Source organism: Dasypus novemcinctus, chromosome 5, assembly GCF_030445035.2.
Source record: "Dasypus novemcinctus isolate mDasNov1 chromosome 5, mDasNov1.1.hap2, whole genome shotgun sequence".
NCBI lineage: Eukaryota > Metazoa > Chordata > Mammalia > Cingulata > Dasypodidae > Dasypus > Dasypus novemcinctus.
In genome coordinates this window covers 137,505,219-137,519,681 of record NC_080677.1, presented here as the reverse complement: position 1 = coordinate 137,519,681, position 14,463 = coordinate 137,505,219, and positions in this window count along the sequence as shown.

Genomic DNA, 14,463 nt, shown 5'->3' with positions numbered 1-14,463 from the left:
TTCTATATTTATTAACTGGCATTCTTCCATAAAGACAAGTTTTTCCTCACCAGCTATGAGTGAACTATAATTTCTCTTAAAAAACAATGGGTACCTGCTTATTTCATTCCCTTTATTTACCATTTTTCTGAGCAGAGAATTAGAATAATCACCTCCAGTGGTGGCAAATGAGAGGAGGTTTTCTTTTTTCTTTTTTTAATATATTTTGCATTACTCACTGTGGATTTGTGAAATTGTATTTATTTATTCCATGTTTTACAGTGAATCACAGTCATCATTGTTTTGGCACTCAGATGGTACTAAAGTTGGTCCCTTCTGCCTGGCTCATGTAGTTACATGACCTGGGTCTTCGAGGACTTCCTTGTCTTCTGGCACAACAAGATCTCACAGGCTTGCTTTGTGTTTTTCTTGCTCCTTAACATTTCTCCGAGAAGACCTGGTCTCTTTGGTGGGAAGTAGTAGTTGGAAATCAAGATCTGGCCTCGACGTTTGCTCGTGGCTATGAGGTGAGTCATTGCTTCTAGCCCTTGCAATGGATAGAGCATTAACACTTAATTTTATAGGGCTTTTCTTAACTTCCTTGATTTTATGTTTGTCTCCTTTTGTTTACACTGATTTTAGTTTCTAATAATATCAACATTTGCTTATTTCATTATAATACTGCATACTGGATCATTTCAAAATGTCAGTGCTGATATTTAAAATAACAATAAAATTACATGGTAAATGTTAAAAGTTCTTTCTGTCCTTAGAAATGATCTAAGTAAGGATGTACCAAAGTGCTCAAAAAACACTTGAAGGAAGTGGACATGGCTCAACTGATAGAGCATCCATCTACTATATGAAGGGTCCAGGGATCGATCCCCAGGGCCGCCTGAGCTGTGTGGTGAGCTGGCCCACGCACAGTGCTGCCACGCGCAAGGAGTGCCGTGCCACATAGGGGTACCCCACATGCAAGGAGTGCACCCCAAAAGGAGAGCCACCCCATGTGAAAAAAAGTGCAGCCCACCCAGGGGTGGCGCCGAACATGAAGAGCTGACTCAGCAAGATGGCGCAACAAAAAGAGACGCAGTTTCCCAGTGCCGCCGGATAATGCAAGCGGACGCAGAAGAACACACAGCGAATGCACACAGAGAGCAGACAATGGGGAGGAAGGGGAGAGAAATAAATAAATCTTAAAAAAAAAAAAAAAGCATTTGAAATATTTTTGTTTCCATGCTCATAATTTGATATAGAATTGGGTACATTTGTTTTTTTATGTTCAATTTTAGGGTTTGCTTTCTTTTATCCCTATCCAACTTAATTTTTAAAAGTAAGTAAAGCATTTACATGGTTCCATCATGTTAAACTACATGAAAAGAAGGATTCAGTGAAGTTCATTTTTATTCCAATCTCCACCCTGTTTACCAACCGCCTCTCCTGCCCCCCATTCTCTAGAGGTAACCCTTCCTATGACTTTCCGATTTATCCTTCTGGTGTTTCCTTTTACAAAAAAGAGTTCCCTTTCACTTTTATTCAGAAGGTAGTGTACTATAGATAACATTCTGTGCTTTGCTTTTTTCACTTAATATATTCTAGAAATTGTCTCATTTGGATCCATGAGGCTCTTTCTCGCTATTTTGCTATTGTGTGGATATATCATAGCTTATTCAACCAGTCCCTTATGGCCGGACCTTGAGGTTATTTCCAAATATTTGTTACTACAAATAATGCCTCAATGAATAACCAAGCGCCTATGTTATTTTGAATTTGTGCAGTCATATCTTTAAAATAGATTTCTAGAAGCGAGATTAATTGGTCAAAGGGAAATGCATATATAGACTTGGGTTAGTTATTGCCCAAAGTTGCAGTATTTTGCTATCCCACCAGCAATATGTGAGAGTGCCTGTTTCTTTATAACCCCATCCAAAAGGGGTTTCATTCTACTGGGTATTTGCCAATCACATAGGTGAGAAATGCTCCCTCAATGAGAAAGAAGTGACTGCAAGTGAGGTTGAGCAAGCTGAAGGCCCTGATCCTTTATTATTCTGTGAATTGTCTGTTCATATCTTTTTGCCCATTTTCTATCACTTTTCTGGCATTTTTCTACTTATATTTGAAGAACTCTTTGAGAGATTACTGTTTTGTCTGTGACACAAGTTACAAGTATTTTCTCCCAGCTTTTCACTTACCTGTTCACTTTTCAACTGGTGGTTTTTTCCTATGTGAAAGTTGTGGGGTTTTTTTTTTTAATCTAGTCGAATTTACCAATCTTTTTTTATAACTTCTGGCTTTTTAAATCATAGTCAGAAATGCTTGCCCTTTTCCCAGTTTATGGAGAAACTCATTCATGTTTTTCTTCTAGTGCTTGTGTTCTTCTAGTATTTGTAGAGCTGTTCTTCATTGTTGGTTTTGTTTTGTTTTGTTTTGTTAACTTAAAACTTTGATTCATTTGGAATTTGTTCTGGTGCATGATATGAAGGGTGGCTCTGGGATTTTAGCCTTTGCAATGACTACCTAGTTATCCCAACAACATTTATTTTTAGAATTAAGCTTTTTCCAGTTATTTGAGTTGCCACCTTTATTATATACTACATTTATGTGGACTTTCTGTTGTACTGTTTTGTCTGTCTGATCATGCACGAGTATCATGCTGCTTTAACTGTAAGACTTTAAAGGATGTTTCACTTTCTGGTTAGCTAGACTTTCTTCATTGTTTTTCTTTTTCAGGGTTTTGTTGGATGTTCTGTTCGTATGCTTTTTAATGAGAACTTTAGAATCAATTTGTTTGGCTCTAGGAAAAAAAATTAAATCATAAAGAATTGAAATTTTAATGATTTAGAGTCATTCTATCCAATGAGATGCATTTCACAAAATTAATCCTGGCTTTTTCCTGAACTTACCAGAAGGTACCACTGGGGAGTTTTTCATACAGCAACTGGGTCCCGTAGTCCTTCCTCAATGGTCCTTAAATGGTTTGTTCACTGGTAAGCCAAGGCTTTGCAGTTCTCCAAAGACTTGCCCAAGAATAACAACAAAATTTATGCAACCAGGTCACAAGTGCTTACCAGTCAACTGTGATTGCAAGATGCCATCCATCATAAGATGCATTCCCATCTCAGAGATGATGAGTGATAGATATATAATACCTTAGAATCAATGCAATACAATGTATTGTACACTTTTTAAAAAAGAAGTCTTTTAAATATTTTTACAAAGAACATATTTTATAAAATCAATATTATAATATTTTATCAAATAAATGTGGACATTGATTATATATATTACATATAAAACTAATGCCAGGGAGTTCCAGAATGATACACTGAGCTAAGTCACCAAGAAATCAAGGAGAAAAGGAGTGGAGGGGAGTGACCAAGAGGTCACTGCTCTTAAAATGAGACTTGAAAGCACTTTGTACACCAAGCTTGCCCACTGTCTTCCAAATGTGCACTTCCCAAGGGAGCAGCTTCCTTCTCCGGAAGCACTGGCAGCTCTTGCTAAAATGCTTGTGCTGCCAGGGTAGGCCTTGCCTCTGCAGCCAGTGGCTATCACATATTCTCTCAGCCTCTCTAGTCCTCCTCGGGCTGGCATTCCCGGATCACTTCACCTCACACAGTGGTTTCTATACTCCTTCCTATTCTGCTTGCCTTCCTCTGGGAGACTTGCAGTTGTCTGTTTCTGGAGACAAAGCGCAGACCCAGTTTTGAACACTGCCCTCAGCCCATCAGCTCAGTGCCTGGTGGAGGCACAGTCTGTCCTTAGCCACAGCATTCTCTTTTAGTGCCATTTTTGAGGCAGTCACTTCTCACGGGTGACTTCTACAGAACCTGCAATGACCTATATTTTAAAGGAGTTCCTAAGCATCTGGTCTCTCTTCATTCAAAATGTTTCCAGTTTGTCTTTGAACCTAAGTGTTTGAACCCAACCCTTGGCTGCCATTATCAGACTGCAAAAAATAGCCTTGCTGAGTAAACTATGTGAAGCCAGGGACACTGAGGCCTTCTAACCATGTTTCTTCTCACATGGAATTAAGGATTTCATCTGTGGTCTTTACACACTGTGCACCTGGGTACGATCAGGGTCTAAAAAATTCTCCTCAAAGAGAAGCTCATGTAATCCTATATGGGGAACAGAAAGATGAGTGGAAAGAACCACAGATTGAGTTCTGGTCATTCATTTACTTATTAATCCACGCAACAAATATTAATTGAGTAGCTTTTAAGTGGCAAACACAGTTCTGGGCACCATGGATACATCAGAGAAAAAAAAAAAACAGGAAAAAGTTCCTTCCCTCATGGAGTTTACTTTCCAGTAAAGGGAGACAAGGGGCAAATAGAAATAAATAAGGTATGATATGTTATATGGTAATAAACATTATGGGGATTTAAAAAACATCCAGTATAGATCTTCTTTCAACCATGACAGGGTAGGCATTTCCAAACTAGATCTCCTACTATAAATAACTATAAAATAAGACAAATGTATGAAGCAGCTCTTTCAAGAACTGGACAACAGATAATCCAGAATGATGCATTAAATCAACTGCTTTAAATCACAATCACCCATGCTTTCTATCTGGAGGAGCTTTTCAGACCTTGGTACAAGGGAGCGTGAGATGAGCACAATAGTTTGTGGAGCTGAGGAGGTAGAGATCAGATTTCAAGATAGCTAAGGCAGCTGGAATTTGTGGTACAGGATAATGGAGAGGAGGAAGCTATACAGAGAAGAGACTCTAAAAATCAGCAGAGGGATCCCTTAAGTCTTGACTACATGCTAAACTGTACTTTTTCACAGCATGGTTTTGTCAAGCCTGGCAGAGAACAGCTACTGAGTAACTGTGAGCCAAACAGACATTCCAGAGGTTTCACAGTGCTGGGAGATGTAGACATTCTGACCAACCACAGTGGAGAGACATCACTTTTTATCCAGGGCATTCAATCAAGATCTCAAGCTTTAGGGATAGGTCTACTGTAGCCCTAAAACAAGGGCTATGCTAAAGCTGTCCAAACAAAGTTTTAAAGTCTCAAAGGAATCAAGCTTATCTTACATTAAATTGAAACTGTCTTCCAGAACAAAAATCATTATTCTTTAAAGAAAGACAATAAAATCCAAACTCGCAAAAATGATGCATACAAAATGACCAACATATAATCAAAAATTACCAGATACTCTAACAAACAAGAGAATAGTAAAGTAGAATAAGAGGATAGAGCTTGATGGTAGCAAGGGAAGGTGGTCGGGGTGAGGGGAAATAATTTAGATAGGGTGGTCATAGAAATCTTTTGATTTCTGATGAAGTAACTTGAGTAGAAGCCTGGAAGAAGTGATGGAGTAAACCATGAACATATCTAGGAGAAGAGCATTCTAGGAAGAGGAAATAGCAAGTGGAAGGCATGCTTGGCTTGTTCAAGAAACAGCAAGGATGTCGCTGGGGTAGAGTGAACATAAGAGGACTGTATGAGATAAGACTGGAATGAGGGTGGAGGTTAGACTACTTAAGGCCTTGAAAGCTGTTATAAGAACTTTTAATTTTAATCTGAGTAAGATGGGAAGCCATTGGAAAGTTCAGACCAAAGCAACAATCTAATCTGACTTACATTTTAATTTGGAAGATATTACTGCATGTTTATTTGCTAATAGAAATGGTCCACTATAGGAGGAAAAAAATCAGGGGTGAGAAGAGAGATTTGCAGGTGCAAAGTCTTTCAGCAGATAAGAGGAGGTGGGATGGAGTACAGAAGTGGAAGGTTGGGCTTTGATAGGAACAAGGACCATTTATCTCTGGTAACAGGAGGACAGGCAGGGTATATGGGTACACATGGAGGTGGGTGGGAGATCTGATGGTAGCGAAATATGGATGCTCTCTTCTGAGTGCTTCTATTTTAGTAATGAAATGAGAAGCAAGGTAATCATTTGAGAAAGAGGAATGGGGAAAGAGAATGATGAGAGTTTGAAAAGAAAGGAGAAACTATGAAATGTTCTTTGTGAAAATGACTGGAGAGATGCAGTAGGATTTCTGGGCAGCCCTATGGGCCCACTTGATATTATGTCTTGAACTTAAAGTAGACCAGGCAGCATGGTTTTTCCAACCATGGTCATCTGCTAGGAGGCAAGGAAAGAGTATTGGAGAAATGGAGTTTTGCAAATGGGTAAAAATGCAAGGAGAAAAAAGCAAGGGAGTTGAAGGTGCATGCAAGGAGGTGGAAATAAAGGATAGCCATAAAATCTAATCTGGATGAGAAGGGAAACAGGGACAGGAAAGACATTGAGAAGGACTAAAAGAGGGTGGAGCTGATACATGGGGATCCAGGAGAAGGTGAAGAATTGCTGGCATGGGACCCTAGAAGTGTATGCTAGGATCATAGATTTGCTAAGACTATGACATGCTTGGAATAGAGTCTAAGGGTTGTATTTATTGGCAAAGCTAAGGTCCTGGATAAGACCATGAATGTGAACAGCTGAGGTGGGGCGGAGAACAAGGCCCTTGAAGGAGAACGAAGTCAAGGAATCCCGAGTTTTTATATTAGAAGGATCATATTGTGGGTAAGATATTGTACTAAGAATAATGAGAGAAGTGATGGTGTAGAGAAAAAAGGTCAGGGGTGGGGTGGTGACCACAGCAGAGGGTGGCAACAAGGAGAGGCAGTCTGACTTCCCACGCTCCAGATAATGCAGGGGTTTCAGGCAGAGGCAAGTCCAGCCAGCAGCCTTGAGGAGCAAGGAGGCCACTCAGACCAGAGGTATTTAGGAGGTGAGGTTCTTAGGAGGTGGGGGTGGGGACCGGGGCTTGCTAGGGCTGCAGAGGTAGCAGTTTCTCCAAGGGACTGCCAGATTTCAGTGTGAGCCAGAAAGTAGGGTACAGCTGAAGAAGAGATCTACCGTGGAGGGATTGTGTTGGTGTTGAGAATGCACAATCTAGAGGAGTAGTACAAAAGTTTGTAGGGACTGGGAGGTGTGGGTAAGGGAGCCCAGAGCCATGAGAGCTCAGGTAAAGACCTAGAGTCCCAGACCTTCCCAGGGGACTCCGGAAACACATTAGCTCTGCCCCTCACTCAAAGCCTGGCTGACCCATTCTTTCTGTTAAGAAAGTCTAACATCACCGGCCTCACAAACTGCGGGAGCTATAAGGGCAGACCAAACGAATAATGGGGGTGACCTGCTTTGCAGGTCTTCAGCGCCGCCCAAAGGGCTCTACAGCCGAGGAGATGCAGCCTGGTGTCAGTAAGGTTTTCTGCATGTTTCTTTTCTCCTGTTTCTATAATCACCGCGGGAAGGACCCTGGACTTTGCGAAGCCCTGGACTCTCCAAGCGCACTGAGAGGCACGATTTCCCTTCCCTCTCCTACAGGTGGCTACGCAGTCCCCAGAAAGTCCCCAGACCCTTCCGGGGAAGTGTGGGGAGGCGCTCCCACGACGTGGGGGGTGGGGGAGGGAGAGAAGCCAGCCCCCCCGCAGCTGCAGGTGCCGGGCAGGGACCTAGCCCACACCAACCCCCCGCCCCGCACAGCTTGTCATGCAAATCGCGGGCGACGCGGGGGCCTGGCCGCGTCGCCGCCGGCCGGGGCCAGCCTTGCCCTTGGCACCCATCCCGCGGCACCCGCAGGCGGCCCGGGGCTCCTGGCCCTTCATCAGCCGCATTCACCCGGCGAGGACGCCCTCCACCTCGGCGGAGTGGCGGCAATTACGCGGCGCCAATTAGGCTCAATCACCGCCGCATCAGCAGCTGGGGGTTCGCCGCCGGTAACCTCATTTACAACCCTGATAGCCTTTTAGCCTCCGCGGCGGCTCCTCGCCGGCGCCCGGCGCTCCCTCCCCATCATCAATCCCGAGAGTCATAAAAATGTATGAGGCCGGGCGAGGGCCGCGGAGGGGCTCGCGCCGGCGGTGGGGCCGCCCGGGCGCCGCAGCTGCGGGGCGCGGGGTGATTGAGGGGCTGCCTGATTGCGGTGATTGCGCCCCGACCGCGCGCGGAGGTGAAGTGGGCCCTCGTCGGCGGGCCCCTGATTAGGGCTCGCGGAGCCCGGGGCCGAGCCGGGTGACAGGTTCAATGGCGTCTTAATTTCTTAATGGCTCTTCGCCCGCGCTCTGCAGGCCTCGGCACCGGAGAGGCGGGTGTGTGTGTGTGTGTGTGTGTGCGCGCGCACGGGGAGGGTGTGAGTGTGTGTGTGTGAGTGTGAGTGTGCGCGGGGAGGGCTGGGGGCGGCGTGGGGGCCGCTCCCCTAAGCCGACCCCGGCGCTCCCCGGCCTCCTCCCGCCTCCAGGGCCCCCCTTCTCCCTCCCCACCCTCCCTCCCTCGCCGCGGGCGGGGGGCGCCGCCCTTTTTTTTTTTCTTTCCGCCAGAAAGTCTGCGCTCCGCAGAGGCCCTGATCTTAATCTCTTGTTCCCGCCGGCAGCTGAAGCTGAACGCGGCCTCCGGCTCAGTGATCAAGGAAGGAGCAACCCTGGGGCTCCAGCCGCGGCTCACCTGGAGGCTGCCAGCCCCGAAGAGCCCGGCCCGGGGCCTCTAAGTCCCCGGGGTCCCAGCCCTGCCCCGGCCTCGCGGCCCTCGAACCCCAGCACCTTCCCGCCTCCCCGCGGGCTGACTGCGGGACCCGCGGGAGTCCGGCTGCGGTGCCCGGTGATTTCCGTCTCCCTCGCATCCCCCCGGCCCAGGTTAGGTGCTCAGTCAAGATCTTCTGACTTCGAATTACAGCTTCCTTAGGTTTCCTGAGTCCTTTCTCTAGAACAGTCTTACCCAGAGGATTCCTGGACGCAAATAAAAGCTCTGGCTGACCGAGGCTTGTGCTGACCGGAGTCCTGAGCTGGCCAGGGTCCTGCCCGCGCCCCCTCGCTCCGTCCTGTAGACCAGCCTTGAGCCCTGGTTCTGCCCTGTTAGATCTCCTTTAAGGGAGCAATTGTTCCAGCCCTGGCCGCTGTCACCCAGCCACCCACCTGGGCATCAGCATTTTGTGAAAGCGCCCATGAAGTTCAGGCAAGGTGGGAAAACAAAGTCCAAAGAGACGCCTTGGAGTAGGGGGAAAGCGCCCCCTGGATCTGATTTCAATCCGTGCTGCTTTCTAGTTCCAGAGGTTTGATCAAATTCCTTTTTGGCCTGACTTGCCTCATCTATAAAATGTGACGATTAAATGAGAAAGGACGGCTTTCAAGAACTGAAGAGTGTTCAATGGATGGCCATCCTTATTACAGAAGAGATTTTTGCCCTTGACCTTGATTGGGCCTGATTCCTGTCTTGTTCACTCTGTTCCTGCTCAACTCATGGTTTCCACAAAAGGCAGCACTATAGACCATAGGGAGGGAAAGGTTTGGATTAGGTTTAAACAACTTCATGATTTTTTAAATATAGAAAAATAAATTACCAATGTTTTCAACATACTAGTAAAGTTTCGTTTGTGTGGTATGTTTTTTGGTTTGCTAGTTGGGTTGAGTTCATGTTCCTCTTTCTAATTTAGTTGACCAAGAGCTTTTTTTCCCCTCCCACATGATAATACCAGTATTTATTTTGGATTAGTAGACTTGACTGTGTAGACATGATAAGAGTTTCACCCATAATGTTGAAAAATCCAGCAGCTTTACATGTGAACTCCAAAATGGGGGCTTGATATTTGGAAACCCAGGGTAATTAAATTTGAAAGTCCATGCTTATTTTCATATTTAACAGTCATTGATTTTGGTCTCCCTCCTGTATTTTCTATTTTCTCATATTCTGGATCATGTGTCAAGTCAAATGATTTTATCAAGCTGTTCATAACATATATACTGCCTTATAATTTGAAATGTGCTATTGTCTACAATTTAATTACTGAATCCTTTTGCCCTCATGAGCCTCACTTACCTTGGGTAGCACCGTGTTCCTAGCATAGAGCAGAATGGCACACAGAAGAGTGGCTCAGCATGTATTTGTGGAAGGAAGGAAGGGAGGGAGGGAATTCGTTTTGACTTCCTTTTGGAAAGTCCAGAATATAGTATTGATTATTAAAGCAGAAACATGGGATGGTGGTGGTAATTATCCATTGTGTGTATTCTTCTCTTCAAAAAATGATTCCTTTTAAAGATGCTTTCAAATAATAATAATAAACATGATATACTGAATTCGTTTCTTAGCTCTATTAGCTTTGTTGTGAATTTTTCAGGATTTTCTATATCCTGAATAAATCATGTTATCTGCAAATAGTGAAAGTTTTACTTCTTCCTTTCTAATTTGAATGCCTTTCTTTCTTTTTCTTCCGTAATTGTTTTGGCTAGAAATTTCCAGTACAATGTTGAGTAACAGTGATCAAAGCAGGCACCCTTGTCTTGATCCTGATATTGAAAATCTTTGAGGCTTTCACCATTGAATAAGATGTTGGCTTCAGGCTTTTCATAACTTCCTTTTATCATACTGAAGTTTCCTTCTATTCCTAGTGTTCTAAGTGTTTTTACCAAGACGATGTGCTGGATTTTGTCAAATACATCAGTTGAAAAGACTATGTAGTGTTTTTCCCTTTGTTTTATTAATTTGGTGTATGTATTAAAAACATGAATTGATTTTCTTATGTTGAACCACCCTTGCATACCTGGGATAAATTCCACTTGATCATGGTGTTTAATTCTTTTAACGTGCTGTTGGATTCTGTTTGCTAGTATTTTGTTGACCATTTTTTTATCTATATACATCAAGGATATTAATCTGTAATTTTCTTTTCTTCTGGTATCTTAATCTGGATTTGGTCTTAGTGTGATGTTGGCTTCATAGAATGAGTTAAGGTTACTGTTCCCACCCCTTCCTTTTTTTTTTTTTTTTTTTTTTAAGAGTTTGAGCAGGATTGGTGTTAATTCTTCTTGGAATGTTTGGTAGAATTCACCTGTGAAGCCATCTGGTCCTGGACTTTCCTTTATTGGGAGGTTCTTGGTTACTGATTCAATCTCTTTACTTGTAATTGGTTTGTTGAATGCTTCTAGTTTTTCTAGAGTCAGAGTAGTTTGTGTGTTTCTAGGAATTTATCCATTTCATCTAGGCTGTCAAATTTTTGCCATACAATTGTTCATAGTATCCTCTTATGATCCTTTTTTTTAATCTGTGGACTCAGTAGTAAGGCTCCCCTTTCATTTCTGATTTTAGATATTTGTGTCCTCTCTTTTTTCCTTTGTCAGTGTAGCTAAAGATTTGTTGATTTTATTGATCTTTTTGAAGAACCAACTTGTGGTTTTGTCAGTCTGGTTTTTTTTTTTTTTTTTTTTTTTCTTTTCTCTATTTCATTTATTTCTACTCTAATTATTTCCTTCTTCTCACTTTGGGTTTAGTTTGCTGTTCTTTTTCCAGTTCCTCCAGGTATGTGTCTTTAGATCTTTGATTTGAGCTCTTTCTTCTTTTTTAAAGTGAGCATTTAGGGCCATACATTTCCCTCTGGGCATGGTTTTCATATGTCCCATAAGTTTTGATATGTTGGGCCCTCATTTTCATTTGTTTCAAGATATATTTACTGATTTCCCTTGTAACTTTTTCTTTGACTCAGTGATCACTTAATTTCCATATATTTGTGGGTTTTCCATTCTCTGCCTGTTATTGATTTCCAGCTTCATTTTACTATGGTCAGAGAATATCTTTGTATAATTTTTTTTTTTTTAATTTACTTACTTATTTCTTCCCCACCCCTGTTGTTTTGTGCTCACTGTCGGCTCTCTGTGTTCATTCTCTGTGTGTTTTTCTGTGTCTACTTGTCTTTTCTTTAGGCAGCACTGGGAACCAATCCTGGGAACTTCTAGAATGGGACAGAGGTGTTCAATCTCCATTTCAGCTTTCTGGTCTCCTGCGTCTCTTATTTTCTCTCCTGTGTCTGTTTCTGTTGCATCATCTTGCTGCACCAGCTCTCCACTCAGGCCAGCTTGCCTTCACTAGGAGGCCCTGGGAATCAAACCCTAGACCTTCTATATGGTTGATGGGAGCCCAATCACTTGAGCCACATCCACTTTCCTGAATAATTTCAATCTATTGTATTTGTATACAAATACTGTATTATTTTAATTATAGGACTTTTACATTATGGTTTAATATCTGGGAAGCCTACTTCCTCTCTAAATTAGCTCTTCCTTTACAATGAGTTTTTTTAAGCTCCTCTTTGTATGTTTGTTTTCCATATGAAATTTAATATAAACTTATCTAATTTTGGAAAAAATTAAAAACTTGCCAGTATATTTATTTGGATCACTTTAAATTTGTGAATTAACTTAAAGAGACCTATTTGTTGATGACATTGAGACATCCTAACTAAGAATAAGGGTGGGTCATCCTTCTATTTAAGTTTATCTCATGTCTTTCACAGGAGTGTTTTGTAATTTTCTTTTCGAAAATTTCTTATGAAATCTATCCTTATTTTATCTTTTTCACTGCTATTGTAAATGGGAATTTTCTCTTCCTTCCATCCTTTAACTGGTTATTATTTGTGTGTGTTTGAAGGCTATAGATTTTTTTTTATAAAATTTATTTCTATTTCTCTCCCCTTCCCCCTGCCCCAATTGTCTTTTCTCTGTGTCTATTTGCTGCGTGTTCTTTCTTTGTCCGCTTCTGTTGTTGTCAGCAGTATGGGAATCTGTGTTCTTTTTGTTGCATCATCTTGTGTCAGCTCTCCGTGTGTGCAGTGCCATTCCTGGGCAGGCTGCACTTTCTTTCACGCTGGGCGGCTCTCCTTACGGGGCGCACTCCTTGTGCGTGGGGCTCCCTATGCGGGGGACACCCCTGCGTGGCAGGGCACTCCTTGCGCACATCAGCACTGTGCACGGGCCAGCTCCATACGGGTCAAGGAGGCCTGGGGTTTGAACCAGGGACCTCCCATGTGGTAGACGGATGCCCTAACCACTGGGCCAAGTCCGCTTCCCTATAGATTTTTCATGTTAATTTGATATTCTGCTATCTTGCTGAATTTTTTTTTTTTTATTGTTCAAAACGAATTTGTTTTACCATTGATTTCCAGATATATTATCATGTCATGTGCAAATACAGATAAGTTTACTTCTTCTTTTCCAATTCTTAGGTCTCTAATTGCTTTCTCTTGACTAATATTGTTGATTACTATCATTAAATAGTTGTCAAAATTAAATAGTTGTCATTAAATAGTTGTCAACATTAAATAGTTGTCAAAAGAGTAGATATGGTTGCTTTTTCCTGACCTTAGTGGAAATGCTTTCAGTGTTTCCCCATCAAGTGGGATGTTGGCTTTAGGATTGAGGATATTTATATCTTATCATTTAAGGGAAGTTCTAGCCATTCCCATTTTCTTGGGAATTTTTATTAGGAATAGGTATTGCATTTTGGCAAGGGTTTTTTTCTCTTTAGCATCTATGGAGATAGATGATTTTTCTTTTTTTAACTATTAATGAGATCAATTTATTAATAGATTACCTAATATTGGGCTATCATGGTATTTATGGTATAAATTTCACTTGAACATGGTGAATATGTTTCTTAATGTAGAAACATGTTCTTACATTAAGAATGCCTTGTTTGTCAATATATTATTTAGGATTTTTTGCATTCATATTCATAAGCATTATCGGTCTGTAACTTTCTTTTTGTGCTATCTTTATCAGGTTTATGTATCAATGATAGAGTTGCTTCATGAAAAATAAGTGGAAGGTTTTGGGTTTTTCATTTTAAATGTTCTGAAAGAATTTACATAGCATCAATTATATCTGGTTTCTAAATGTTTGGAATAATTTCTCTGTGAAACCATTTATGCCTGATGCTTTTTTGTGTGACTAATTCCTTCATAATGTTCTCTGTTTCTTCTATTGAGATTGGTTGGTTTAAGCTTTAGGTCTAATTGGGATTAGTTTTGATAAACTGCTTTTTCCTAAGAAATTATTCATTTTATCTAGGTTTTTACATTTATTTGCAGATTTGCAAAGCATTCTTAAATAATGGCCTTTTATTTTTATTTTTTAAAAAGATTCATTTTTTATTTCTCCCCTCCCCCCCGCCTGCCAGTTGCCTGTTCTCTGTGTCCATTTGCTGCACGTTCTTCCTTATCCGCTTCTGTTGTTGTCAGCGGCAAGGGAATTTGTGTTTTTTGTTGCGTCAGTTCTCTGTGTGTGTGGCGCCACTCCTGGGCAGGCTGCACTTTCTTTCGTGCTGGGCAGCTCTCCTTACGGGGCGCACTCCTTGCGCGTGGGGCTCCCCCACACGGGGGCACCCCTGCGTGGCACAGCACTCCTTGTGCGCATCAGCACTGCACATGGGCCAGCTCCACACAGGTCAAGGAGGCCCGGGGTTTGAACTGTGGACCTCCCATGTGGTACACAGATGCCCTAACCACCAGGCCAAGTCCACTTCCCTTAATGACCTTTTTAAAAGTCCTTTTTATCAACAGTAATTTTCCCCCATTTTTTATTTTGTGTATTTGTGTTTTCTCCCCTTTTCTCAATTAAATTAGCTAGGAGTTTGTCTGTTTTATTGATTTCTTTCTAAGAAGGATTTTGGTTTATTAATTTTGTTAAATAAATTTTTTTA